The sequence below is a fragment of the Myotis nattereri genome, assembly GCF_964212035.1.
Source record: "Myotis nattereri genome assembly, chromosome: 2".
In the NCBI taxonomy this organism is placed as follows: Eukaryota; Metazoa; Chordata; class Mammalia; order Chiroptera; family Vespertilionidae; genus Myotis; species Myotis nattereri.
In genome coordinates this window covers 100,893,173-100,907,741 of record NC_138076.1, presented here as the reverse complement: position 1 = coordinate 100,907,741, position 14,569 = coordinate 100,893,173, and positions in this window count along the sequence as shown.

Sequence of the window (14,569 nt, the reverse complement as noted above, 5' to 3'; positions counted from 1 at the left end):
ATTCTGAAGGAACTAGTATATACTTCTAAAGAAACTGTCAAAATGTGGTAAAACTCTTAAAATACACAATTATATTCCCGGGAAATGTATATGAATGGGTGCGAAACAGTTGAAATAGAAGTAAATAGAATCATACGTCATTTAATTCTGAGTTCAGTTTCCGGGAATACAGGTAGAGCGGTCTGAAATGACGAGAATTCTCAAAATAGTAACAACTCTGGCTATTTAAGGTGGCATTTTCACAAAAATGTACATTCAAACATTAAGAATTCCTTTTTATAGAGCTCAGAATTTCAGGTCTGGTCCTCTCTGGTTTGGTCCTGGGCACCCTGCAGTGCCACACAGCTACTGACTGCTAGCATGGCAAGGCCTCTTCACCGTCTCCATCTCTGAACTGTCTCTCCTGTCTTTGTGGCTGGAGGAATCTGGTCAGTTTCTCTTGGTATCCCTTGTTTCAGGAATCCACATGGTCTTGGAGTTGTTTTCTGAAAATATACAAACATATTCTTGTTCAAAGTTTAATAAAGAAATTTTTACTTGGAGGATCCTTTTTATATTTGCCCAATTGATTTTCCTTTGGCTTATTTTGGCACCACATATGTTTTTCATGGGTGTCTTGCTGTTCGCATTACAAAGGAAGAAACAAAAATTTTTCTAGATGTAATTTAGTTACAGGATATTTTTCCTTACATGGTATTCTTCCACTATCCTCCTTTTTTGATTTAATTAGGAGGCTTATGGAAAATTTTTTAATGAAGTCTAGATAACTTTAAATTTTTATTTTTTCTGCACAAAAATATGACTGCTTTAGGTTCATAGCATGTTAAGCAATTTTACCATGAAATGAAAATTTTGGTTAATACTCTGAATCATTACTAATTTCAAGTTAGCCAAATTTAATTAATTTGAAAACTTGACAACTATTTTACTGTCAAATTTAATATTCTAACAATAATCTTAATTTACGCTGTAAATATTAATTGAATGGATCATTTTACATCCTTGAGGAGGCCTGAGCATTCCTGTTGTTAGGCTAGATTTAGACATAGGGTCTGTTAGCCAAGCCTCTATTTATCTGGATACTGATTTCAGCTGGACCAAGTCTCTTTTGTTATTTGGTTCCCGATCTGGGCTGGGCATGGGAAGCGCAGCATCCATGGGGGCAGGAGACCTCCCTCAAAAGAGGCGAGTGTTCAAGCCCCTGCACAATTCGGGGGGGGGGGGGTGAGGATCTGTGCCCCACCTCTGTTGAACCCTAATTTTTCTCCTACTGGCCCCCGGCTGTGCCTGTCTTAGGTCGCCCCACCCTGTGGGTTCTTACCCGTCATTGACTACCAGCCATCTCTGGGCCAAGTAGGGTGATGAGAGGTTCAGTTCTGTCTCCTTGGTAGCCTATGTCCCTCTGGCCTCCATGCCCAGCAACTGCCTTTGGATCCCCTCGCCTGCTGGCAGGGCCCCGGCATTGACCATAGGGAACCCAGGTTTCTTCTCCAGAGAGGGCCCAGCTTACACCATTGGGCAAGAGACAGATTCATGGTACCAGATTTTCATGAATCCAGCTTGAACGGAGAGCTCAGACAACAGCTGCAGACAATTGGAATCCTCTTGGCAAAAAAAAAGTCAAGAGAGGTCAGTAAAGAATGCTTAAGTGCCTTCCCAGGAGGGAATAAATCCTTTAGTGTCCTTAAAACATTCAAAGAATTAATTTGTAAGTTTGGGGTAAATGCACAATATACTGTTGTAAAGCATCAAAAATTATTAATAACACTTGTAGAATAATACCATGTAAGAATATTCTTTGTTCTAGGTCATGACAACTTAATTTTAAACTGGCTGTCTCAAGGTTTGGAATGAGGAACCTAGTTAGCAAAAAAAAAAAAAAAAAAAAAAAAAAAGCAATTTACAGAAGCAGAGACAGCATGCTATCCAAATTACAGTTTAGGGTAAACACATTATCTAGAGTCCTTGGGTAACCTCGGTTAAACTTAGGCATGTTATCTAAATTACAGTTTTGGGTTTCCAGAACACTGAGTTGACACGCTAACTGGAGCCCTCTGACCTTGGGATAGCTGTGCTGTCCTTTCCAGGTAAAGGAAAAATGTGCCTTCTAAGACATGAAACTTATAGTTTTTACCTGAATTAATTGTTACAATACTTCACTTTACCATGCCCCAGGTGATCTCTGGGCTGTTGGTTGTCTGGTTTGTCTTCCTCCTGCTGGATTACACTTGGAGAACTTTAACTTAAAAAAGAAAAATCTTTCTCTTTTACACAAGTAACTTGCAGGGTTACTTCTTGGATGTTGACTGATAGTGCCGCAAGGCCATGTATTTCAAGTCAAAGTCATTAAACATTTATGGTGGTTGTATTTATTTTCAGATTTGGTATTTTAACAGCAAATCATTAGATTATCCTATAAATATTAGTGCAAGATATTTCAAAATATTAAAATTTCTCCTTTTTATGAAATTTAAGATAATATTTTTAAATAGCATTCCCTTTTGGCTTATTTGCATATACAGAGGGATCATGGGAAGCCTTCAGTAACTTTTTAGAAGAATTTTACTTTACTAGGATTCAGTTGCTTACAAAGATTAGTAAATTTAGTAACGTTTTATTCTGATACACGAGATGCAAACGCTGCTTCGCCTCCAGCCTAATTTAAAATGCAGCGGTGAGGAGCTTTTGTTAGTTTAAATAAAGACATTGCTACTAATAAATCAATTTTTTCTTTTATTTGGCAGAAATTCCTTATGCAACCAAGCATATTATATTTTAAAATATTGTACTTGGGAAAAACTGTCAAATACATATCTAATTAAAACATTTTCACCAAAACCGGTTTGGCTCAGTGGATAGAGCGTCGGCCTGCGGACTGAAAGGTCCCAGGTTCGATTCCAGTCAAGGGCATGTAACTGGGTTGCGGGCATATCCCCAGTAGATGTGCAGGAGGCAGCTGATCGATGTTTCTCTCTCATCGATGTTTCTAACTCTCTATCTCTCTCCCTTCCTCTCTGTAAAAAATCAATAAAATATATTTAAAAAAAAAACAACCATTTTCAACACTTAAAAACAGTTCTCAACATAATAGGATCTAGTCTTGACCATGGAATCAATTACTCTTAATTTGTTTATGATATATGCATAACTGTGGTTCTACTGAGAATTTAAGATATCTTTTAAAAATGTCTCTATTTACAAACCTTTTAAGAAATACGAGCTCTATTGTCAGCCCTTATAAAGCCAACTGCTCAAAACATTGGTCTATCATACCACTGAAATTATATTAAGACCGTGATTGCTAATTTGTCAAGCATTAAAAAATATCTTCTTAAAAATAGTATTAAATAAATCCGAGAGGCAAGCACACTTTCTGCCCCATCCGCATTTCTGCAGTAAAACTCGCCTTAAAACTCCACCCCTGATATCCCATCCTGCCACAGTGAGCAGACATTCCTTTTGTGATTGGCTAAGTCAGAGGGAGGGGCCTTTGCTGTTTCAAGATGGCTGGTGGCCCCCAGGGGAGTGGCAGGCCATGCGGCCAACATGGCAGCTGCCAAGTCATGCAGCTCAAAGTGGTGGCTGTCTACACTGTTCTTTGACAGAGCAGATTATTTCCTTATTCTCACAATAAACAAGGGAAGAGCAAACCAAAACCCCTAAAAGATAGATGGCCAACATTATATTGCAGTCAAGCAGAAATCTTACTAGCTGTTTATACCCTTTATAATGATCTTAAGAATATCAATCAAATTTAAACTGGTTTTTGTATTAAATTTTCAGTTGAGATCATAAAATTAATCCTCTTTTTTATTTTATTTTTTTTAATTTATTGCTTAAAGTATTACAAAGGGTATTACATATGTGTCCATTATATCCCCCCGCCCTAGACAGTCCCCTAGCCTCCCCTATCCCCCAGTGTCTTATGTCCATTGGTTATGCTTATAAGCATGCATACAAGTCCTTTAGTTGATCTCTTACCCCCCTACCTCCTGACCCCCAACCCTCCCCGGCCTTCCCACTGCAGTTTGACAATCTGTTTAAGGCAGCTCTGCCTCTGTATCTATTATTGTTCAAAAGTTTATAATGGTCTCTATTATCCATGAATGAGTGAGATCATGTGGTATTTTTCCTTCATTGACTGGCTTATTTCACTTAGCATAATGCTCTCCAGTTCCATCCATGACGTTGCAAATGGTAAGAGTTCCTTCCTTTTTAGAGCAGCATAGTATTCCATCGTGTAGATGTACCACAGTTTTCTAATCCATTCATCTACTGATGGGCACTTAGGCTCTTTCCAGATCTTAGCTATGGTGAATTGTGCTGCTATGAACATAGGGGTGCATATATCCTTTCTGATTGGTGTTTCTGGTTTCTTGGGATATATTCCTAGAAGTGGGATCACAGGGTCAAATGGGAGTTCCATTTTCAGTTTTTTAAGGAAACTCCATACTGTCTTCCATAGTGGCTGCACCAGTCTGCATTCCCACCAGCAGTGCACAAGTGTTCCTTTTTCTCCACATCCTCTCCAGCACTTGTCGTTTGTTGATTTGTTGATGATAGCCAGTCTGACAGGTGTGAGATGGTACCTCATTGTTGTTTTGATTTGCATCTCTCGGATGATTAGTGACTTTGAGCATGTTTTCATATGTCTCTTGGCTTTGTGAATGTCCTCTTTTGAAAGGTGTCTATTTAGGTCCTTTGCCCATTTTTTGATTGGATTGTTTATCTTCCTTTTGTTGAGTTGTATGAGTTCCCTATAAATTTTGGAGATTAGGTCCTTATCAGATATGACATTGGCAAATATGTTTTCCCACACAGTGGGTTTTCTCGTTGTTTTGTTGATGGCTTCTTTTGCTGTGCAGAAGCTTTTTATTTTGATGTGTCCTATTTGTTCATTTTCTCTTTAGTTTCAAGTGCCCTAGGAGCTGTATCAGTGAAGAAATTGCTTCGGCATAATTCTGAGATTTTGTTGCCTTTGGATTCTTCTAGATTTTTTATGGTTTCCTGTCGTACATTTAAGTCCTTTATCCATTTTGAGTTTATTTTTGTGTATGGTGTAAGTTGGTGGTCTAGTTTCATTTTCTTGCATATATCTGTCCAATTTTCCCAACACCATTTATTGAAGAGACTATCTTGGCTCCATTGTATGTTCTTGCCTCCTTTGTCAAATATTAATTGAGCATATTGGTTCGGGCCGATTTCTGGGCTCTCTATTCTATTCCATTGATCTATACGTCTGTTCTTGTGCCAGTACCAGTCCTTTGCCCATTTTTTGATTGGATTGTTTATCTTTCTTTTGTTAGGTTTTATTGTTGTGGCAGAATGCACAGGAGAACGATCAGCTAGCAATTTGAGGGAGGAAAGTTTAACCTTTACTTTGCAGATCTGCTAGTCCATGGGAATTCCAGATCCAAAGCCACAACTGAACTCGTGGGGAGGCTCTTACCTATATATCTCCAAAGACAGAGAAACAGCAATCAGACTATTAATCCCCAGAGGGAAAGTACGGGAGGGTGGGGGTAAGGGGAAGAGATCAACCAAGGACTTGTATGCATGCATATAAGCCAAACCAGTGGACATGGACAACAGGGGGATGAGAGCATGAGTTGGGGGTGGGGGGAGGATGGGGGTTAATGAGGGGGAATGAGGACATATTTGTAATTCCTTAACTAATAAAGAATTAAAATATTACAAAAAAAGCCTACAGTATCCAGAGGGAAGGAAATAATAAAGATCAGAGCAGAAATAAATGACATAGAGACCAAAAAAACAATACAAAAGATCAATGAAACCAAGAGCTGGTTCTTTGAAAGGATTAACAAGATTGATGAACCTTTTGCCAGGCTCACCAAGAAACAACGAGAGAGGACCCAAATAAACAAAATCAGAAATGAAAGAGGTGAAGTAACAACTGACCCTACAGTTATACAAAGTATTGTCAAAAAATACTACGAACTACTCTACTCCCACAAACTGGACAACCTCGACAAAATGGACACATTCCTAGAAAAATACAAGCTTCCAAAACTCAACCAGGAAGAATAAAAAAACCTGAATAGGCCAATAACTACTGATGAAATTGAAACAGTAATCAAAAAGCTTCCAGCAAACAAAAGCCCTGGACCAGATGGCTTCACAGGGGAGTTTTACCAAACATTCAAAAAAGAACTAAAGTCAATACTTCTCAGACTATTCCAAAATATTCAAGAGGAAGGCACACTTCCAAGCTCTTTCTATGAAGCCAGCATTACCCTAATCCCAAAACCAGATAAAGACACCACAAAGAAAGAGAATTACAGGCCAATATCCCTGATGAACAGAGATGCTAAAATCCTCAACAAAATTCCAGCAAACTGGATCCAGCATTACATTAGAAAGATCATACACCATGACCAAGCAGGATTTATTCCAGGAATGCAAGGCTGGTACAATATCTGTAAATCAATAAACGTGATATATCACATAAACAAATTGAGAGATAAAAATCACATAATCATATCGATTGATGCAGAAAAGGCATTTGACGAAGTCCAACACCCTTTTCTGATAAAAACGCTCAGCACAGTGGGAATAGAGGGATCATACCTCAACATAATAAAAACCTTATACGACAAACCTACAGCCAACATCAAACTCAATGGGCAAAAACTAAAACCATTTCCCTTAAGGACAGGAACAAGACAGGGATGCCCACTTTGACCACTACTGTTCGACATAGTACTCGAAGTGTTAGACAAGAAGAAGAAATAAAAGGCATCTAAAATGGAAAAGAAGAATTAAACTTGTCATTATTTGCAGATGACATGATATTGTATTTAGAAAACCCTAAAGACTCCATCAAAAAATTATTAGACCTAATAAATGAATTTGGTAATGTAGCAGAATACAAAATTAATGCCAAGAAATCTATGGCATTTTTATATGCCAATAGTGAACTTACAGAAAGAGAAATTTAAAAAAAAAACAAATCCATTTACCATTGCACCAAAAAATTTAAGATACCTAGGAATAAACGTAACTAAGGAGTTAAAAGACCTCTGCCCAGAAAACTATAGGACATTGAAAAAAAGATAGAGGAAGCCTAAAACAGATGGAAGAACATACGCTGTTCATGGATTGGTAGAATCAACATCATCAAAATGACCATACTACCCAAAGCAATCTATATAGTCAATGTACTCCCCATTAAAATACCAACAGCATATTTCACAGATCTAGAAAGAACTCTCCAAAAATTAATCTGGAATTTAAAAAAAAAAAAAAACCTGAATAGCTGCTGCGATCCTGAGAAAGAAAAACAAAGTAGGAGGGATCTCAAATTGTATTACAAAGCCACTGTTCTCAAAACTGCCTGGTACTGTCATAAGAACAGACATATAGACCAATGGAATAGAAAAGAGAACCCAGAAATCTACCCAAACCACTATGCTCAATTAATATTTGACTAAGGAGGCAAGAACATACAATGGAGTCAAGGCAGTCTCTTCCATAAATGGTGCTGGGAAATTTGGTCAGACACATGCAAAAAAATGAAACTAGACCACCAACTTACAACAGTCACAAAAATAAACTCAGAATGGATAAAGGACTTAATCGTAAGACAGGAAACCATAAAAATATTAGAGAAATCCACAGGTAGCAAAATCTCAGATATATGCCGAAGGAATTTCTTCACTGACACAGCCCCTAGGCCTAGCGCAATGGAAACTAAAGGAAAATAAACAAATGGGACTACATCAAAATAAAAAGCTTTTGCACAGCAAAAGAAACCATCAACAAAACAACAAGAAAGCCCACTCCATGGGAGAACATATTTGCCAATGTTATCACCGATAAGGGTTTAATCTCCAACATTTATAGGGAACTCATACAACTTAACAAAAGGAAGATAAACAACCCAATCAAAAAATGGGCAATGGACCTAAATAGATACTTTTCAAAAGAGGACATAAGGAAGGCCAAGAGACATATGAAAAAATGCTCAAAGTCACTAATCATCTGAGAGTTGCAAATCAAAACGATGGTGAGATACCACCTCACACCTGTCAGAATGGCTATCATCAACAAATCAACAAATGACATGCTGGTGAGGATGTGGAAAAAAAGGAACCCTCCTGCACTGCTGGTGGGAATGCAGACTGGTGCAGCCACTGTGGAGAACAGTATGGAGTTTCCTCAAAAAACTACAAATGGAACTCCCATTTGACCCAGTGATCCCACTTCTAGTAATATATCCCAAGAAACCAGAAACACCAATCAGAACGGATGTATTCATCCCTATGTTCATAGCAGCAGAATTTATAATAGCTAAGATTTGGAATCAGCCTAAGTGCCCATCAGCAGATGAGTGGATAAAAGGCTGTGGTGCCTGGATGGTTTGGCTCACTGGATAGAGCTTCAGCCTGGGGACTGAAGGATCCCAGGTTCGATTCTGGTCAAGGGCGTGTACCTTGGTTGCGGGCACACCCCCACTAGGGGATGTGCAGGAGGCGTTTGATCGATGCTTCTCTCTCATTGATGTTTCTAACTCTCTATCCCTCTCCCTTTCTCTCTGTAAAAAAATCAATAAAGTATATTTTTTAAAATGCTGTGGCACATCTACACAATGGAATACTATGCTGTTGTAAAAAGGAAGGAATTCCTACCGTTTGCATCAGCATCGATAGAGCTGGAGAGCATTATGCTAAGTGAAATAAGTCAGTCAGAGAAAGATAAACATCATATGCTCTCACTCATTTGTGGATTTTAATGAACAACATAAACCAATTAACAAAAACAGATGTAGAGACAGAGAAGCATTGATCAGATGCTCAAAATTCAGAGGGAAGATAGGGGAGGGTGGGGATGAGGGGGAGAGATCAACCAAAGGACTTGTATGCATGCATATAAGCATAAGCGATGGATGTGGACAACAGGGGGTGAGGGTGAGGGCAGGATTGGGGGGATGAGGGGACATTGGGAGGATAAGGACACATTTGTAATATCTTAATCAATAAAGGAAAAAAATAAATAAATAAATAAATAAAATAAAGTCACTATATTGTTCTTAGGGGGGAAAAAAAAACACCCAAAAAAGCAAGCAAGCAAACAAAAAAACTATGATATATGTGGATAGGAGTTTAAATTTGTGCCACCTCTTTGGCAACATTCATTAAGCTTTTAAATGTACATCATTTTAATTCCACAATTTCATATCTAGAAATTCCTGGTAAATTCAAGACTTCCCCCTTGTTTAGAGGTAACGTAAGAGCCATAAAGAGAGCCATTGTCTTTTCTTCCCCCTATCAGAACACAATCAGCCTCACCACTATAAGCTGAAACTAATCCCCAAAGAGGCTGTAATGAGAAATTATTGCCCAATTTCCCCTAAAAGGCCACAGGGACTAACCAGTCCCATCACTATTTTCATGCCTGTTTAATTCAGTTGCTGCCAGAAGTCTAAGCTTCTCCTGTCAATCTTCCACCATTTATAGCTGTTGACATCTTCTACTCAGTCTCTCACCCCACTCTCAACCCAGACTCTTCTTCTGGAATTCAGTCATGATCAGCAAAGTCCTTTAAGCCATGCTCCTGTCTGGGCCCACTCCTCCACTCCCATCCTGGGTCTCATCCCCACTTAACTACTCAAGGACATTTCTCTAGCAATTGTCTCCTTTCCTCTTGAATATTGAATAGTCCCTTTATACAGGACAGAGACCATATCACAATAAACTTTAATATCTCCCATTAAAAACAAACAGCTCTTTCCAGTTACCATTTCATTTCTCAATTCTCCTTTAGAGTAAATCTCCTTGGAAGAGTTGTTATATGTTTGCCTTCTTGCTTACCTCCCATTCTCGCTGGCAAGCATTTTTACTGAAATATAGCTAACCTACTGGAAGATGCACAAGTAATAGGTATATAACTCACAATAAATTATCACAAATACCATGTGCCAACACCCAGGTCAAGAAATAGAACACTGTCTATACCCCAGAAACTTTGTTTCCACTTCTACTTACTTCAATGCCTTCTCCCCTAAAATAACTACTATCACTACTTTTAGTACAACACATTATTTTGCTTGTTTTTTAAAAAAATTGCTCTAGAATAATACATATGTATTTTTTGTGCACATTTTCTTTTGCCCAATATTATGTTTGTTAGATATGTTCAAGTTGTGGTGTATAGCAGGGACTAGATCACATAGGGACTAATAGGAACTAAGGATTTTTTTTTTTTCTGAGTAAAATAAGGCCCTTGGAAAATTTTAACAGAGGAAGATATGCTTTTTGCACCAAAAGGCTTATTTTGGCTGCTACCTTGAGAATAAACTCTGGGTTGGAATATGTGGATGAACATGCAGGCAAAGACAATGGCTAGAAAGCTCTTGCAACAATCCAATCACACTATTAAGTTCTCCAGCATTAAAAAGAAAAGGCATTTTAGGTCAATCTCTCAGTAAAGCTAAACAAAGCAATAAATCAAGCTCAGTGTTGGACCTGCAGTAATTAGGCCAACTATCACAATTGAGGCCCAGAAAGTAACAACTTCACAACAAAAATAGCCGTTAGAAGCAAGTATAATTTTAAAAATTTAAATAGAATACTTTATGGCTGAAAATAAATAGAAGCTTCAAAATTTTGAAACTTTGGGTCTTATAAGTACTAGTTCATCAAACAGAAAAAACGTATGCTAGGCTAGAAAACCAAACCAATTTCAGCTTGAAGGGGAAAGATAAAATGGTGATGACTCATCAAAAGTTGGTTGATAGGAAGTGTTAAATTTATGGATTATCTGGATATACATATTGGAGAGAGAGTAACATACTATCCAGCTGTAAGGTTTTGCATTATATTTACTTTTATCCTTGTTTGTTTGTTTTTAAACACATTACAAATATTTTTTTCCTTTATAACAAGTGTTTTTAAATGACTCAGTAAAAACTAAGGTTTACATATAGTTTGATTTCATCTATTTTTTTTTTCTTGGTCCTGAGACTTCTCAACTTTTGAAATGGAAGTATTAACATTTTTACTCAGATCCAAATATTTGGTTTTGTGTTAATTTTCCTAGCACTCTGAGCAGGAAATGAGACTAGATCTTGGTGGACTTAAATCTAGGAATATGATGGACATCTACCTTACATCACACACAAAAATCAATTCAAACCCTAACTGGTTTGGCTCAGTGGATAGAGCATCGGCCTGTGGACTGAAAGGTCCCAGGTTCGATTCCTGTCAAGGGCATGTACCTTGGTTGCGGGCACATCCCCAGTGGGGGGTGTGCAGGAGGCAGCTGATCAATGTTTCTCTCTCATCGATGTTTCTAACTCTCTATCCCTCTCCCTTTCTCTCTATAAAAAATCAATAAAATATATTTTTAAAAAAATCAATTCAAAATGGACTAAGATTTGACCCTAAGACCTGAAACCATAAAAATCCTAGAAGAAAACATAGGAAGTAAGGTCCTTGCAATCAATCTTGGTATTGATTTTTTTTTTAATCTGATACATACAGCAAAGGCCTAAAAAGCAAAAATAAATAAATGGTTCATCAAATTTAAAAGCTTTACACAGCAAAGAAAACCATCAACAAAATAAAAAGGCAACACATGAGAAAACATTTGCAAGCCACATATATGATAAGGGGCTAAAATCCAAAATGTACAAGGAACTGATACAACACAACAGCAAAAAAAAAAAAAACCCACACAAATAACCTAATTAATTATGCTAAGCAAAATAAGCCAGTCAGAGAAAGAAAAGTAATATATGATCTCACTTATATGTGGAATCTAATGAACAAAATAAATGGACAAAATAGATACAGAGACATGGAAGCATGAAAACAGACTGATGAATCTCAGAGGGAAGTGGGGGGTGGATAGGTGGGAAGAAATTAACCAAATAACTTATAATGCATACATGTATAGGCCATGGACACAGACAATAGTGTGGTAGGCCTGGGGGTGGTGGGGTGGAGGGGGTCAATGGGGGATAAAGGGGGGGATATCTGTAATACTCTCAATAATAAAGATAAATTTTCAACAATGGGCAAAGAATATGAATTGATATTTTCCAAAGAAGTCATACAAATGGCTAAGAATTACATGAAAATGGGTTCAATATCACTACTTATCAAGGAAAAGCAAATAAAAACTATAATGAACTTTCACCTCACACCTATTATCCTATATAATAAAGAGGTAATATGCAAATTGACTGTCACACCATAACAAATGGCTGTGCCCACAGTGGAGGCAGGGATCCTGTAACACAAGATGGCTGTGCCCACAGCAGAGGCCGAGTTCCCACAATGAGCCTTAATGAGCAATCAGCAGGGACCTGAGGCTATGTGGTGGTGGGCTGGGGAAGGAGACCTAAGGTTGCACCCCCTACCTGCTAGGGCTTGACAGGGTACCTCAGGCCACACCCTCCCCCATGCTGGTGCCAGGCTGGGGGACCTCAGGCAGCACCCCCTGCCTGGCAGGGCTTGATGAGGGACCTGAGGCCATGCCCCCCACCCAGTGGGGCTTGATGGGGACCTCAAGGCATGCCCCCTGTTCCAGCCCAGGCTGGGGGACCTGAGGCTGTGCCCACCCACCTGGCAGGGTTTGATGGGGGACCTCAAGCAGTGCCCCCCGGCCCAGGCCAGGTGACCTGAGGCTGCACCCCTCACCCAACGGGGCTTGATGGGGCTGGGGCCAGTCGGGTCTGGATATAGCCCAATGGGGGTGGTCTGGGTCTCACACGATTTCGAGGCACACGTGGGTGGGTGGGGACTTGACTCTAGTTCCCATGGCGCACCCCAGACTCTGACAGGAGGAAGATTTTTATATACATTTTACTAATTTTCTTTCATCTCTGACACTTTAATTATAAAGGGCAAATAGCAATATTAAAATATTTCATCTAATTAATTCCCGTTTAATATGCAAGAATTTCATGCACTGGGTCACTAGTAATGGTCATAAAAAAGTAAAGAAATAAAGACTAGTGAGGATGTGGAGAAAAGGGAACCTTTATGCACGCTTGGTGGAAATGTAAAATGGTTCAGCCACAATGGAAAACATCAATAAACATCAATATGGAGGCTCATCAATAAATTCAAAATATAACTAACATATGATTCAACAATTCCACTTTTGGGAATATATCAAAAGAAAGCAAACCATTATCTCAGAGAGATTTCTGCACTCCCAAGTTCATTGCAACTTTATTCACTATGGCCAAGATATAGAAACAACTGAAGTGTCTGTCCACATATGAATGAATTAAAAAAAAGTGATATGTGGCCCTGGCCAGTTTAGCTCAGTGGATAGAGCGTCGGCCTTCAGACTGAAGGGTCCTGGGTTCAGTTCCGATCAAGGGCTTGTACCTTGGTTGTGGGCACATCCCCAGTAGGGAGTGTGCAGGAGGCAGCTGATCAATGTTTCTCTCTCATCGATGTTTCTAACTCTCTATCCCTCTCCCTTCCTCTCTGTAAAAAATCAATAAAAGATATATTTACAAAAGTGATATGTGTAGATATTTAGATATATGTAGGAGTGGATAAAGGTAGGTTTATTGATGACAATAAAGGATTCTGTGCCAAAGTCTGCTTCAGTATAGCAAGTAGACTACAAGAATGTGTTAATAATTAAAGCTGGCAATTTGTCCTGTGCCACTGTAACATTCTTTTGAGTTAATAAAGCTATTGTAATAATCATAACCTGCCTGTCTTTTTCCATAGGAACAACTGTAAACCTGCTTTTGCCCACCCCTGTATATGTGAATTATCCTATCTAATAATAGACAAACATGGTAATTAACCGTACCTCTGACACACTTCCCATTGGCTAATCAGGGCAATATGCAAATTAACTGCCAAGCAAGATGGCGGCTGGCAGCCAGGCAGCTGAAGTGAACAAGAGGCTTGCTTGCTCCAGTGATGGAGGAAGCCAAGGTTCCCTGCCTGCTGCTGCTGGCCTCTGAGCAACTATGTTGCAATTATAGAAGCTAAACAAGCTCAAGAAACCTGCTTTCAGCCAGCTGGGCCTCAGAGCTGGAGTTGCAATAGTGTTTCAATTATAGAAGCCAAACAAACCCAGATACCTGCTTTCAGCAGCCGAGGTCTCAGAGCTGGAGCTGAGCCTCAGAGCTAAGGCTGGCTCTCAGTTCCAGTGACAGCCATAGAAGGTAAATAAATCCCAGAATAAAAAAAAAGAAAAAAAAGGAGAGGTTGGGAGCTACAGTTGCCCGCCAGCCTGAAAACGACCCTCAGCCCCTCACCCAGACTGGCCAGGCACCCCAGTGGGGACCCCCACCCTGAAGGGGGTGTGACCAGCTGCAAACAGCCATCATCCCCTCATCCAGGCTGGCCAGGCACCCAAGCGGGACCCCCACCCTGATCCGGGACACCCTTCAGGGCAAATCAGCCAGCCCCCACCCGTGCACCAGGCCTCTATCCTATATAGTAAAAGGGTAATATGAAAACTGACCCTAATAGCAGATGTCCACCTCTTCCCTGCCCCGCCTGGCTTCTCAGATCACTGATCACCAGTGATAGGAGAACACCCAGATGCAGGGCCAGAGGCCGGGCTGCGT